The 14,199-nt window shown below is 46.3% G+C and overlaps 1 protein-coding gene across 11 annotated transcripts in view; it reads left to right on the top strand.

Annotated features, from left to right (window-relative positions):
* Positions 1–14,199, top strand: part of LOC135055432 (microtubule-associated protein tau-like) — a 151,291-nt gene that overhangs the window by 89,106 nt on the left and 47,986 nt on the right. The gene's annotated exons all lie outside the window — the stretch shown is intronic.

Below are 14,199 nucleotides of genomic sequence, written 5' to 3'. Positions count from 1 at the left end.
TTATGTGCAGCCAATGCTGCTGTAGTATAGTTGGATTAATGCTGCTGTAGTATAGTTGGAACTGGGAGAGACAGCAGAAGGTGAAGACATTAAATATTAATCAGTCTTTGTAGAGATCCTAAAACAGTTACCTGCTGACAACCAAACTTCCCCATTTTTCTCTGACGTCCTAGTGGATGCTGGGACTCCGTCAGGACCATGGGGAATAGCGGCTCCGCAGGAGACAGGGCACAAAAGTAAAAGCTTTAGGATCAGGTGGTGTGCACTGGCTCCTCCCCCTATGACCCTCCTCCAAGCCTCTGTTAGGTTTTTGTGCCCGTCCGAGCAGGGTGCAATCTAGGTGGCTCTCATAAAGAGCTGCTTAGAGTAAAAGTTTTGATAGGTTTCTTATTTTCAGTGAGTCCTGCTGGCAACAGGCTCACTGCAACGAGGGACCTAGGGGAGAAGAAGTGAACTCACCTGCGTGCAGGATGGATTTGCTTCTTAGGCTACTGGACACTAGCTCCAGAGGGACGATCACAGGTACAGCCTGGATGGGTCACCGGAGCCGCGCCGCCGACCCCCTTGCAGATGCCGAAGTAAGAAGAGGTCCAGAAACCGGCGGCTGAAGGCTTTTCAGTCTTCATGAGGTAGCGCACAGCACTGCAGCTGTGCGCCATTGCTCTCAGCACACTTCACACCAACGGTCACTGAGGGTGCAGGGCGCTGGGGGGGGGCGCCCTGGGCAGCAATGTTAATACCTTTTCTGGCTAAAGAATACATCACATATAGTCCCTGAGGCTATATGGATGTATTTCACCCCTGCCAGGTCTCAGAAAAACTGGGAGAAGAGCCCGCCGGAATAGGGGGCGGGGCCTATCTCCTCAGCACACAGCGCCATTTTCCCTCACAGAACTGCTGGTGGGAAGGCTCCCAGGCTCTCCCCTGCACTGCACTACAGAAACAGGGTTAATACAGAGAGGGGGGGCACTTATTTGGCGATATGATTATATATTAAGATGCTATAAGGGAAAACACTTATATAAAGGTTGTCCCTGTATAATTATAGCGTTTTGGTGTGTGCTGGCAAACTCTCCCTCTGTCTCCCCAAAGGGCTAGTGGGGTCCTGTCCTCTATCAGAGCATTCCCTGTGTGTGTGCTGTGTGTCGGTACGTGTGTGTCGACATGTATGAGGACGATGTTGGTGAGGAGGCGGAGCAATTGCCTGTAATGGTGATGTCACTCTCTAGGGAGTCGACACCGGAATGGATGGCTTATTTAAGGAATTACGTGATAATGTCAACACGCTTCAAGGTCGGTTGACGACATGAGACGGCCGGCAAACAAATTAGTACCTGTCCAGGCGTCTCAAACACCGTCAGGGGCTTTAAAACGCCCATTTACCTCAGTCGGTCGACATAGACACAGACACGGACACTGACTCCAGTGTCGACGGTGAAGAAACAAACGTATTTTCCTTTAGGGCCACACGTTACATGTTAAGGGCAATGAAGGAGGTGTTACATATTTCTGATACTACAAGTACCACAAAAAAGGGTATTATGTGGGTGTGAAAAAACTACATGTAGTTTTCCTGAATCAGATAAATTAAATGAAGTGTGTGATGATGCGTGGGTTTCCCCCGATAGAAAATTATTGGCGGTATACCCTTTCCCGCCAGAAGTTAGGGCGCGTTGGGAAACACCCCTTAGGGTGGATAAGGCGCTCACACGCTTATCAAAACAAGTGGCGTTACCGTCTCCAGATACGGCCGCCCTCAAGGAGCTAGCTGATAGGAGTCTGGAAAATATCCTAAAAAGTATATACACACATACTGGTGTTATACTGCGACCAGCTATCGCCTCAGCCTGGATGTGCAGCGCTGGGGTGGCTTGGTCGGATTCCCTGACTGAAAATATTGATACCCTTGACAGGGACAGTATTTTATTGACTATAGAGCACAGAGAGATATTTGCACTCTGGCATCAAGAGTAAGTGCGATGTCCATATCTGCCAGAAGATGTTTATGGACACGACAGTGGTCAGGTGATGCATATTCCAAACGGCACATGGAAGTATTGCCGTATAAAGGGGAGGAGTTATTTGGGGTCGGTCCATCGGACCTGGTGGCCACGGCAACAGCTGGAAAATCCACCTTTTTTACCCTAAGTCACATCTCAGCAGAAAAAGACACCGTCTTTTCAGACTTAGTCCTTTCGTCCCCATAAGGGCAGGCGGGCAAAAGGCCAGTCATATCTGCCCTGGGATAGAGGAAAGGGAAGAAGACTGCAGCAGGCAGCCCATTCCCAGGAACAGAAGCCTTCCACCGCTTCTGCCAAGTCCTCAGCATGACGCTGGGGCCGTACAGGACCCCTGGATCCTACAAGTAGTATCCCAGGGGTAAAGATTGGAAATTCGAGACGTCTCCCCCTCGTAGGTTCCTGAAGTCTGCTTTACCAACGTCTCCCTCCGACAGGGAGGCAGTATTGGAAACAATTCCCAAGCTGTATTCCCAGCAGGTGATAATCAAAGTACTCCTCCTACAACAAGGAAAGGGGTATTATTCCACACTATATTGTGGTACTGAAGCCAGACGGCTCGGTGAGACCTATTCTAAATCTGAAATATTTGAACACTTACATACAAAGGTTCAAATCAAGATGGAGTCACTCAGAGCACTGATAGCGAACCAGGAAGAAGGGGACTATATGGTGTCCCGGGACATCAGGGATGCTTCCTCCATGTCCCAATTTGCCCTTCTCACTAAGGGTACCTCAGGTTCGTAGTACAGAACTGTCACTATCAGTTTCAGACGATGCCGGTTGGATTGTCCACGGCACCCCGGGTCTTTACCAAGGTAATGGCCGAAATGATGATTCTTCTTCAAAGAAAATGGACGATATCCTGATAAGGGCAAGGTCCAGAGAACAGTTGGAGGTCGGAGTAGCACTATCTCAAGTAGTTCTACGACAGCATGGGTGGATTCTAAATATTCCAAAACCGCAGCTGTTTCCGACGACAATTTGCTCTTCCTAGGGATGATTCTGGACACAGTCCAGAAAAGGGTGTTTCTCCCGGAGAAGAAAGCAAGGGAGTTATCCGAGCTAGTCAGGAACCTCCTAAAACCAGGAAAAGTGTCAGTGCATCATTGCACAAGGGTCCTGGGAAAAATGGTGGCTTCTTACGAAGCGATTCCATTCGGCAGATTTCACGCAAGACTTTTCAGTGGGATCTGCTGGAAAAATGGTCCGGATCGCATCTTCAGATGCATCAGCGGATAACCCTGTCTCCAAGGACAAGGGTGTTTCTTCTGCGGTGGCTGCAGAGTGCTCATCTACTAAAGGGCCGCAGATTCGGCTTTCAGGACTGGGTCCTGGTGACCACGGATGCCAGCCAGAGAGACTGGGGAGCAGTCACACAGGGAAAAAATTTCCAGGGAGTGTGATCAAGTCTGGAGACTTCTCTCCACATAAAACAATGCTCTAAGCTTAGCAAGACCTCTGCTTCAAGGTCAGCCGGTATTGATCCAGTGGGACAACACCACGGCAGTCGCCCACGTAAACAGACAGGGCGGCACAAGAAGCAAGAGGGAAATGGCAGAAACTGCAAAGATTCTTCGCTGGGCGGAAAATCATGGGATAGCACTGTCAGCAGTGTTCATTCCGGGAGTGGACAACTGGGAAGCAGATTTCCTCAGCAGGCACGACCTCCACCCGGGAGAGTGGGGACTTCATCGGGAAGTCTTCCACATGATTGTAAACCGTTGGGAAAGACCAAAGGTGGACATGATGGCGTCCCGCCTGAACACAAGAGACCCTCAGGCAATAGCTGTGGACGTTCTGGTAACACAGTGGGTGTACCAGTCGGTGTATGTGTTCCCTCCTCTGCTTATCATACCCAAGGTACTGAGAATTATAAGACGTAGAGGAGTAAGAACTATACTCGTGGCTCCGGATTGGCCAAGAAGGACTTGGTACCCGGAACTTCAAGAAATGCTCACAGAGGACTCATGGCCTCTGCCGCTAAGAAGGGACTTGCTTCAACAAGTACCATGTCTGTTCCAAGACTTACCGCGGCTGCGTTTGACGGCATGGCGGTGGAACGCCGGATCCTAAGGGAAAAAGGCATTCCGGAAGAGGTCATTCCTACCCTGGTTAAAGCCAGGAAGGAGGTGACCGCACAACATTATCACCACATGTGGCGAAAATATGTTGCGTGGTGTGAGGCCTGGAAGGCCCCACGAAGAAATTTCAACTCGGTCGATTCCTGCATTTCCTGCAAACAGGAGTGTCTATGGGCCTCAAATTGGGGTCCATTAAGGTTCAAATTTCGGCCCTGTCAATTTTCTTCCAAAAAGAATTGGCTTCACTTCCTGAAGTCCAGAAGTTTGTCAAGGGAGTACTGCATATACAACCCCCTTTTGTGCCTTCAGTGGCACTGTGGGATCTCAACGTAGTTCTGGGATTCCTCAAATCACATTTTAAACCGCTCAAATCTGTGGATTTGAAATATCTCACATGAAAAGTGACCATGCGGTTGGCCCTGGCCTCAGCCAGGCGAGTGTCAGAATTGGTGGCTTTGTCTCACAAAAGCCCATATCTGATTGTCCATTCGGACAGGGCAGAGCTGCGGACTCGTCCCCAGTTTCTCCCTAAGGTGGTGTCAGCGTTTCACCTGAACCAGTTTATTGTGGTACCTGCGGCTATTAGGGACTTGGAGGACTCCAAGTTGCTAGATGTTGTCAGGGCCCTGAAAATATAGGTTTCCAGGACGGCTGGAGTCAGGAAAACTGATTTGCTGTTATCCTGTATGCACCCAACAAACTGGGTGCTCTTGCTTCTAAGCAGACGATTGCTAGTTGGATGTGTAGTACAATTCAGCTTGCACATTCTGTGGCAGGCCTGCCACAGCCAAAATATGTAAATGCCCATTTCACAAGGAAGGTGGGCTCATCTTGGGCGGCTGCCCGAGGGGTCTCGGCTTTACAACTTTGCCGAGCTGCTACTTGGTCAGGAGCAAACACGTTTGCAAAATTCTACAAATTTGATACCCTGGCTGAGGAGGACCTGGAGTTCTCTCATTCGGTGCTGCAGAGTCATCCGCACTCTCCCGCCCGTTTGGGAGCTTTGGTATAATCCCCATGGTCCTGACGGAGTCCCAGCATCCACTAGGACGTCAGAGAAAATAAGAATTTACTTACCGATAATTCTATTTCTCGTAGTCCGTAGTGGATGCTGGGCGCCCATCCCAAGTGCGGATTGTCTGCAATACTTGTACATAGTTATTGTTACAAAAATCGGGTTATTATTGTTGTGAGCCATCTTTTCAGAGGCTCCGCTGTTATCATGCTGTTAACTGGGTTCAGATCACAGGTTGTACAGTGTGATTGGTGTGGCTGGTATGAGTCTTACCCGGGATTCAAAATCCTTCCTTATTGTGTACGCTCGTCCGGGCACAGTATCCTAACTGAGGCTTGGAGGAGGGTCATAGGGGGAGGAGCCAGTGCACACCACCTGATCCTAAAGCTTTTACTTTTGTGCCCTGTCTCCTGTGGAGCCGCTATTCCCCATGGTCCTGACGGAGTCCCAGCATCCACTACGGACTACGAGAAATAGAATTATCGGTAAGTAAATTCTTATTATTTCAACTAAGCTTGCTTTTTCTGATGGTTCTAAAGGAGGCGTCTGCTTTCGTACGGCACAGACACTTTTGCTGTTATCTGTCAGTATGGTGTAACTGTGGGTAGCCCAGTGTTTCCCTTAGTATCATGCATCCTGCTGTAAGAAGAGTCAGGGCAGTTCTTCTCCATGTCCAGTGGCAACTGTTATCTCCAAGAAGGCAGTGGAGATCCCCAAAGGTGAAATAGATATATTGCTGAAAACCATCCGGTTGGATGGGGATTGCTGATGAATAACTATTTTAATCAAATTCAACAGATACTCAATAGGATTGAGGTCTGGCATTTGCAAGCCTTCCCCAGGACATAGATTTTTTTTAAGATGGAGTCCGAATATAAATCTCTCAAGTTCCTTGCAGACAGCAGCAAGGTTTCCTGACAGATTTATCTATAGTGTGCTTTATCCATTTTGCCCTCTGTGTTGATGTCAAGTCCTTAATAAAAAGAGGGTTTCCCATAACATTATGGTCATGCTATGGTGGGTATTCTTAGGATGACTCGGTAATAGTCTTCTGCCAACCATACCACTTAGTGCAGAGGCCAGCAATTCATTAGACAATGGAATATTCCTTCATTTGATATTAGGGTCATCCACATGTTTTCTGCCCAACTGTAGGTGAGATTTCTTGTGAGTTTTCTTATTGTCACACTCCCATGCAGATTGTGAAGTGCTCAGGATATTGCTATGTCATGGACAGTTCTCCCATATCTTCTTGTGACTTTGTAAGAGTTGTTAAGCTGGGTACACAGACGATGGGTACCCAGGCCAACATTGTGAGCGACGGGGACCCGGCATCAGCAACACTTGCCGATGGTAACGGGGGTGGCCATACTGCATTTCTGTCGGCCAGACGACGTAGCTTACGACTGCAGGAGCATGCTGATAGTGCGTACACACTTGATTGTTTTAATGATTTGTCGTTTCGATCCGTCGGAAAGTGGCAAATCGTTTCAAAATACAGTCTAGTGCAGTGATTTTCAACCTTTTTCAACTCGCGGCACACCGGCAAGATTTTAAAATTGCCAAGGCACACCATCAGTGCCCCACGGGGGAAAAAAACATTGGCCCCCATAGTAATTAAACAGACACACTGGCCACCACAGTAGCACAAACACATTAGCCCCCAAAGTAATACAAATACATTGGGCCCTGCGGTAATAAAAAAAAAAATGCTTCCACCCCCACAGATTTATAATAATGGGATGCAGTTAAAATACCGGCTGTCGGGATTCCGGCGTTCAGGAGACCGACGCCGGAATACCGACAGCCAGTGAAAGTGGAAAAAGTGGAATCCCGACCTCTGCAGGGTATTCCCACTCGGGTTGGTGGGTCCACGCCATAAACTGAGTGGAAATATAACCTGTGGTGAGCTAAGCAAGCCACCTAGCTTGAAGTGTGCTGAGCGCAGCGAGCCCGCAAGGGTACTCACTGCTGGGATTCCAACAGACGGGAAGCCGCTGTCAGTATACTTACAGCCAGCATCCCGTTTGTCGATAAAACATAAAACATATCAATTTTATAATAATGGTACACACTTCTCCCCCAGTAATTCCACATGCTGCTCCACATAGTAATTCCACTCCCTGCCCCCATAATAATTCCACTCCCTGCCCCATAATAATTCCACTCCCTGCCCCATAATAATTCCACTCCCTGCCCCATAATAATTCTACTCACTGCCCCCATAATAATTCCACTCGCTGCCTGTCCGCGCTCCCCGTATTTTCTGACATTGTATTTGCATCAAAACACCTACAGTAATTCCACACACAAATACATGTTTGTTTGTTTTTAAATATACTGTATACCTGCAACTGTGATGAGCGCTGAGAAGGCAACACGGATTGACGAGCAGCACTGACCAGTAGGCGGGCGGGCACTCCAGGAAGGAATGCGACGTGGCCTGCGTGACCTATGAGTCACAATAGGTCACAGGCCGCTCGCGGAAGTGCACAGCGCTGGCTGCGCTGCCCGAGCGGGCTATTGATTGCGGCGGGTGGCGGGCGGCCGGCTGGTCTCTCTGGCTAGTGGCAGCGGATCTCCCTGGCGGGCGGCGGCACACCTAGAGACCGCTCGTGGCACACTAGTGTGCCGCGGCACAGCGGTTGAAAAAAGCTGGTCTAGTGTATACCCACTTTTAGCCTCTTAGTAGCCTCTGAAACAAGTAACATTCTAAAACTTTTGCTCTTTTTTTGGATGATGCGCTTCTCTGCACACCTTAACAGTTATAGCATACAGTGCATCCGGAAAGTATTCACAGCGCTTCACTTTTTCCACATTTTGTTACGTTACAGCCTTATTCCAAAATGGAATAAATTCATTTTTTCTCTCAAAATTCTACACACAATGGCCCTCATTCCGAGTTGATCGCTCGCTAGCTGCTTTTAGCAGCAGTGCAAACACTAAGCCGCCGCCCTCTGGAAGTGTATTTAAGCTTAGCAGAAGTGCGAACGAAAGGTTAGCAGAACTGTGCTGAAATTTTTTCAAGCAGTTTCAGAGTAGCTGCAGACCTACTCCTTCCTTGCGATCACTTCAGTCTGTTTAGTTCCTGCTTTGACGTCACAAACACGCCCTGCGTTCGGCCAGCCACTCCCCTGTTTCCCCAGGCACGCCTGCGTTTTTTAGCACACTCCTGGAAAACGGTCAGTTACCACCCAGAAACACCCACTTCCTGTCAATCACTCACCGATCAACAGAGCGACAGAAAAGAGTCGCTCGACCTTGTGTAAAACTGCATAGTTTTTTGTGAAAGTACGTCGCGTGTGCGCACTGTGGCCCGTACTCATGCGCAGAAATGCTGATTTTTAGCCTGATCGCTGCGCTGCGAACAACGGCAGCTAGCGATCAACTCGGAATGACCCCCAATACCCCATAATGACAACGTGAAAACATTTTTTTTGTGATTTTTGCAAATTTATAAAAAATAAAAAACTAAGAAATCACATGTACATAAGTATTCACAGCCTTTGCTCAATACTTGATGCCCTTTGGCAGCAATTACATCCTCAACTCTTTTTGAATATGATGCCACAAGCTTGGCACACCTATCTTTGGGAAGTTTCACCCATTCCTCTTTGCAGCACCTCTCAAGCTCCATCAGGTTGGATGGGAAGCGTCGGTGCACAGCCATTTTCAGATCTCTCCAGAGATGTTCAATCGGATTCAAGTCTGGGCTCTGGCTGGGTCACTCAAGGAGATTCACAGAATTGTCCTGAAGCCACTCATTTGATATCTTGGCTGTGTGCTTAGGGTCGTTGTCCTGCTGAAAGATGAACCGTCGCCCCAGTCTGAAGTCAAGAGCATTGTGGAGCAGGTTTTCATCCAGGATGTCTCTGTACATTGCTGCATTCATCTTTCCCTCTATCCTGACTAGTCTCCCAGTTCCTGCCGCTAAAAAACATCCCCACAACATGATGCGGCCACCACCATGCCTTACTGTAAGGATGGTATTGGCCTTGTGATGAGCGGTGCCTGGTTTCCTCCAAACATGACGCCTGGCATTCACGCCAAAGAGTTCAATCTTTGTCTCATCAGACCAGGGAATTTTGCTTCTCATGGTCTGAGAGTCCTTCAGGTGCATTTAGGCAAACTCGAGGCGGGCTGCTATGTGCTTTTTACTAAGGAGTGGCTTCCGTCTGGCCACTCTACCATACAGGCCTGATTGGTGGATTGCTGCAGAGATGGTTGTCTTCCTGGAAGGTTCTCCTCTTTCCACAGAGAAATGCTGTAGCTCTGACAGAGTGACCATCAGGTTCTTGGTCACCTCCCTGACTAGTGCTTTTCTCCCCCGATTGCCCAGTCTAGACAGCCGGCCAGCTCTAGGAAGAGTCCTGGTGGTTCCAAACTTCTTCCATTTACAGATGATGGAGGCCACTGTGCTCATTGGGACCTTCAAAGTAGCAGATATTTTTCTGTACCCTTCCCCAGATTTGTGATTGTCTCGAGGGTCTACAGACAATTCCTTTGACTTCATGCTTGGTTTGTGCTCAGACATGCACTGTCAAGTGTGGGACTTTATATGGGTGGTAGTCATGTGACCGCCGGTCGGCTGACCGACAGTCACATGACCTCCTCCGTGAGCCCGACGGCTCACTATCCCGATGGTCGGCATGCCGACCAACAGGGACTATTTCCACTCGTGGGTGTCCACGACACCCATAGAGTGGGGATAGAACCCGTGGCGACCGCAGGTTGCCACCGAGCCCGCAGCGTGGCGAGCGCAGCGAGCCCGCAAGGGGCTTGCTGCACTCGCCCCTCCCCGCCGGGATTCCGGCGTCGGTATGCTGCCGGGATCCCGGCGTCGGTAAGGTGACCGGCGGTCAGGAGACCGCCGGTCACCCGTACTACACCCACTTTATATTGACAGGTATGTGCCTCTCCAAATCATGTCCAATCAACTGAATTTACCACAGGTGGACTCCCATTAAGCTGTAGGAACATCTCAAGGATGATCAGTGGAAACAGGATACACCTGAGCTCAATTTTGAGCTTCATGGCAAAGGCTGTGAATACTTATGTACATGTGATTTGTTAGTTTTTTATTTTTAATAAATTAGAAAAAAAATCTAAATTTTTTTTTTTCACGTTGTCATTCTGGGGTGTTGTGTGTAGAATTTTGAGGGGAAAAATGAATTTATTCCATTTTGGAATAAGGCTGTTACATAACAAAATGTGGAAAAAGTGAAGCGCTGTGAATACTTTCCGGACGCACTGTAATTTCTAGAATTTTATATGATGGCCCTGACAGTGCTCAAGTATTATTAATTTCATTACAATGTTTCTATCTTTTTCCTGTTTGTTGCTTTTCAAAATCCTTTTCTCTGATTTGTTTTAAATGTACTTTGAACTTCATGATGAATCTCCTGTTTAGAAATGCATTAACCATTTTTTGCGTTATTTTGTGTTGATCAGTACAAAGTGTTCCTGATTACATTAATTTTGAGTTCATGCTGATGGACAAGAGGGGCATGACAATTGCTTCCTTATACATAAGCAAAATGAACTGCTCACTTTTGTTGTTTGTTAGATTGGATTATTTAATTTTTTTCATTGTGATTTATTTGAGAAGTATTTTTACTGTAATCATTGCATAGCCTAGAAACTCCTCAGATGCTGAAGAAATTTAGTAACGTGTGAGTTATACAAGATACGCCTACAAAGAGATACAGTTACATTGCCGCCAGTCGGGGACCCTGGTGGTCAGGATACCGACGCCGGAATCCCGACCGCTGACAATGCCGACAGATGGAATTCTGCCTAATGGGCTATTCCCACTTGTGGGTGTCCACAACACCCATAAGGCGGTATTCAAATGATATATCACACCCAATCTCCTTTCTAAAGTGATCCCTGTTATCGATCTTATTGCGCCCATAGTAATTAGGTTTAGCTGCGTAAAGGGTTGGGTGAATTCGCTACCACCAGGGGTAGCGAGCTGAAATGATTATACCACACCCGTCAGCTGAAACAGAACGGGTGTGGAAGAGGGTGAAAAGATTGAATACCGCCCATAGAGTGAGAATAGAACCTGTTGAACCACCGAGCCCGCAAGGGGCTTGCCAGCACTCACCCTGCTGCTGGTATTCTGGCGGATGGGATCCTGGTGCCAGGATCCCATACCCAACGCCCTACAAATAGTGTGGAAATGAATGTGACAGTGGTTTCCATTCCCGCTTTATAAGTTCAACATTGAAGATTCAGCCAAATGATTAGACAAAAATAGGACTGCTATGCCAAGGAATCAAACATTTTTCTGTGATAATCTTCACAAATTCCTAATGCAGTTTCCCAAACTCTGCCGTTACAGTCCATGGAATGTAATGAAGTCCGAGTTTGGCGGCCATGTGGGATGCCAGCCGAACTCTGAGGTTTTTTATAGGAGCAGTCATGTACAAGGTATACTGCGCAGATTTTAAAGACATCCATGTTTGAGTTCAGACGGTTAAATCAGATTGACTGAGATACTAAATAAGTCACCTGTGCTCAAACATGGATATCCTTCAAACTTGGAATTTATTGGCAGAGTTTGGGAAACTGTGTCCTAACGAGAAAAGTAGGGACAACACCTATATAATAATAATAATAATAATAATAATAATAATAATAATAATAATTTATATCAATTTACCTACATTTTTGGTAGATGCAGACTTCATATAAATCAACTAAAACCATTTTCTTCCTGTAGGAGTTTTGTTAAGTAGATGTTTTACTTATTTAATAACCACACCTTTTATTTTCAGTTGTTTTATTAATTCAAAAATCTAAATGGAATCTCTTGGGTGAGAAGTTCTTTGCTTGCTTCAAACAAACATCACTTGCAATAAAAACTGATATCTGATATATTGAGATCGAATCATAATACAATACTATAAATATATATATATATATATATCTCATATAATTTATATATACATATATATATATATATATTTATATACACATATAAAAGAAAAAAGTATATACACACAGTCGTACATTATTATGACCACCTCCTGCATTTGATGTCAGCGACACGTAGCCCATGAAGTATGTTGTGCGCTAGCTTGGTGGGTATATAAGGTGTGTGATAGGCCGTCTGCACACATATCACTTGTTGCTGTCATGGGGCGGTTTATATGAGTTGCAAAAAGGGGTGATTATCTGCTTTCGGGCCAAGGGTGACAGTATTTCTGAAACAGTGCAGTTTGTGAACTGCTCACGTGCTACTGTGGTGAAGGTGTATCGTGACTGGACAAATGGCACCATTGCGAATAACCAACGTGGAAACTGCGGAGCACCACGTACACACCAGTGTTTGTGTATATGCTGTGTATATATATATATATATATATATATATACACGCAGATAGGCGGCACTCACAAGTCTTACAACCAAGAATGATTCAGACGAACAGCGTCAATTTTCAACGTTTCAGTCTATTGACTTTTTTCAAGAACAAGTGTACAAAGTGCAAAACATACCTTAAATAGTGTAGTCTGCTCCGGGCGCCATGCTCCGCTTCCGGCCGCCGCCAGTCCCACTCGGATGACGTCAACACTGCGCGCGCCATCCCATTCGCGCCCTCAGGTGGTGTCTCGCGTCACCTGACGTCATCTCCCCTCGCTGTGCGCACAGATGAACCGCAGCGCTGGTGACGTCTCTCTCTGGGAGGGGGACGCCGGCTGGTTACCATGGCACCCTGTAAACACACGGCACAACACGGAACATACTAAAAAGTGTATAGAGCAGTCAAAAAAAATATATCAAACTGGTGAACAAACAAAGTAAAACAAATGTGTTGTGAGAGTGCCGACCTAATTGTTGGTTTTATATATATATATATATATATACACTCCTTTCAACATATAATAGTATATATATTTACCTTTCAGCGTATAATTGTGTAAATAGCTGGAGCAGCTCAGCTGCAGAGCATAAGATCTACAGCTTCCGTGATGCCACCAGTAAAACTTCCCCCCATGCAGACCATAAACTGTATTTTGGGACACCTATATCCAAGCACTGTGAAAAGTAAACATCCTATTGGATATAAACTTGGGGAATATAAATAAAAGATGATTGAATACATGAACTAAAATAGCTCGTAGTAATCTACAAATACACAACAGCTTAATCATAATAAATGCTGAGAGCATGCAGCAAGTATTCTTGTACTGTACTGATCTCTCTGTCTCACTACCTTGTATACCCACCTGTCATTACCAGTCTAGGGTATGAGCCGGGCCACATTCATGACAGTTGTATTTGTATTTCCTAAACTATAAATATTTTTTAAGTATTTTTTTTTTGTAACAATGGCTAATTTTTAACAGAGTTTAAATCTGCCACACACAGCAACATTTCCTAATTGGCCTGAATGTACCATATGCTGTGATCTGAAAATTGACCAAAATGGCAAATTAAAATTGGTTGCATTAGGCACAGAGATGAATTATATCTATATCTATCTATCTATCTATCTATCTATCTATCTATCTATCTATCTATCTATCTATCATTTGACTGTACAGTATATGGATAGGCGTCTGCCCACGAGTTGCTTGATATCGTGTGGGGATGAAGTTATGTCACAATACCAACGCCTATGTCCCGCTGCCTAGAAATCCCAACAGTTGGAATGCCGACTAACAGGGACTATTCCCACGACACCCATAGAGTGGGAATAGAACCTGTGGAGAGCGCAGCTTGCCACCGAGCCAGCAAGGGGCTTTTTTGCGCTCGCCCCCACCGCCGGCAGTCTAATCCCTGGGATCCCGGTGTCGGTATGCTGACTGGCGGGATCCCAAGCGCCGGTCACACATGCGTACTACAGTAGTCATTTGATTGCTGAATAGTTGAATCTCTCTTCTATGGCTCTCCGCGTGTACCCCAATAACATCCACAATGCAATAATATTGTGGGCTTCCTTGATACTAAATAGGATTACGTTAGTTACCTACTGAAAAAACTTTTCTTTCCAAACAGTAAGTACAAATTCTATTCTTGTTTTATTGTGATATTTAGGTAAAAATGTATTGTTAAAGCATTGAGGCATTTTTT

The sequence above is a fragment of the Pseudophryne corroboree genome, chromosome 3 (genome assembly GCF_028390025.1).
Source record: "Pseudophryne corroboree isolate aPseCor3 chromosome 3, aPseCor3.hap2, whole genome shotgun sequence".
Taxonomy (NCBI): domain Eukaryota; kingdom Metazoa; phylum Chordata; class Amphibia; order Anura; family Myobatrachidae; genus Pseudophryne; species Pseudophryne corroboree.
Note: the sequence above shows the minus strand (reverse complement) of the source record. Positions and strands in the feature narration are given on the sequence as shown.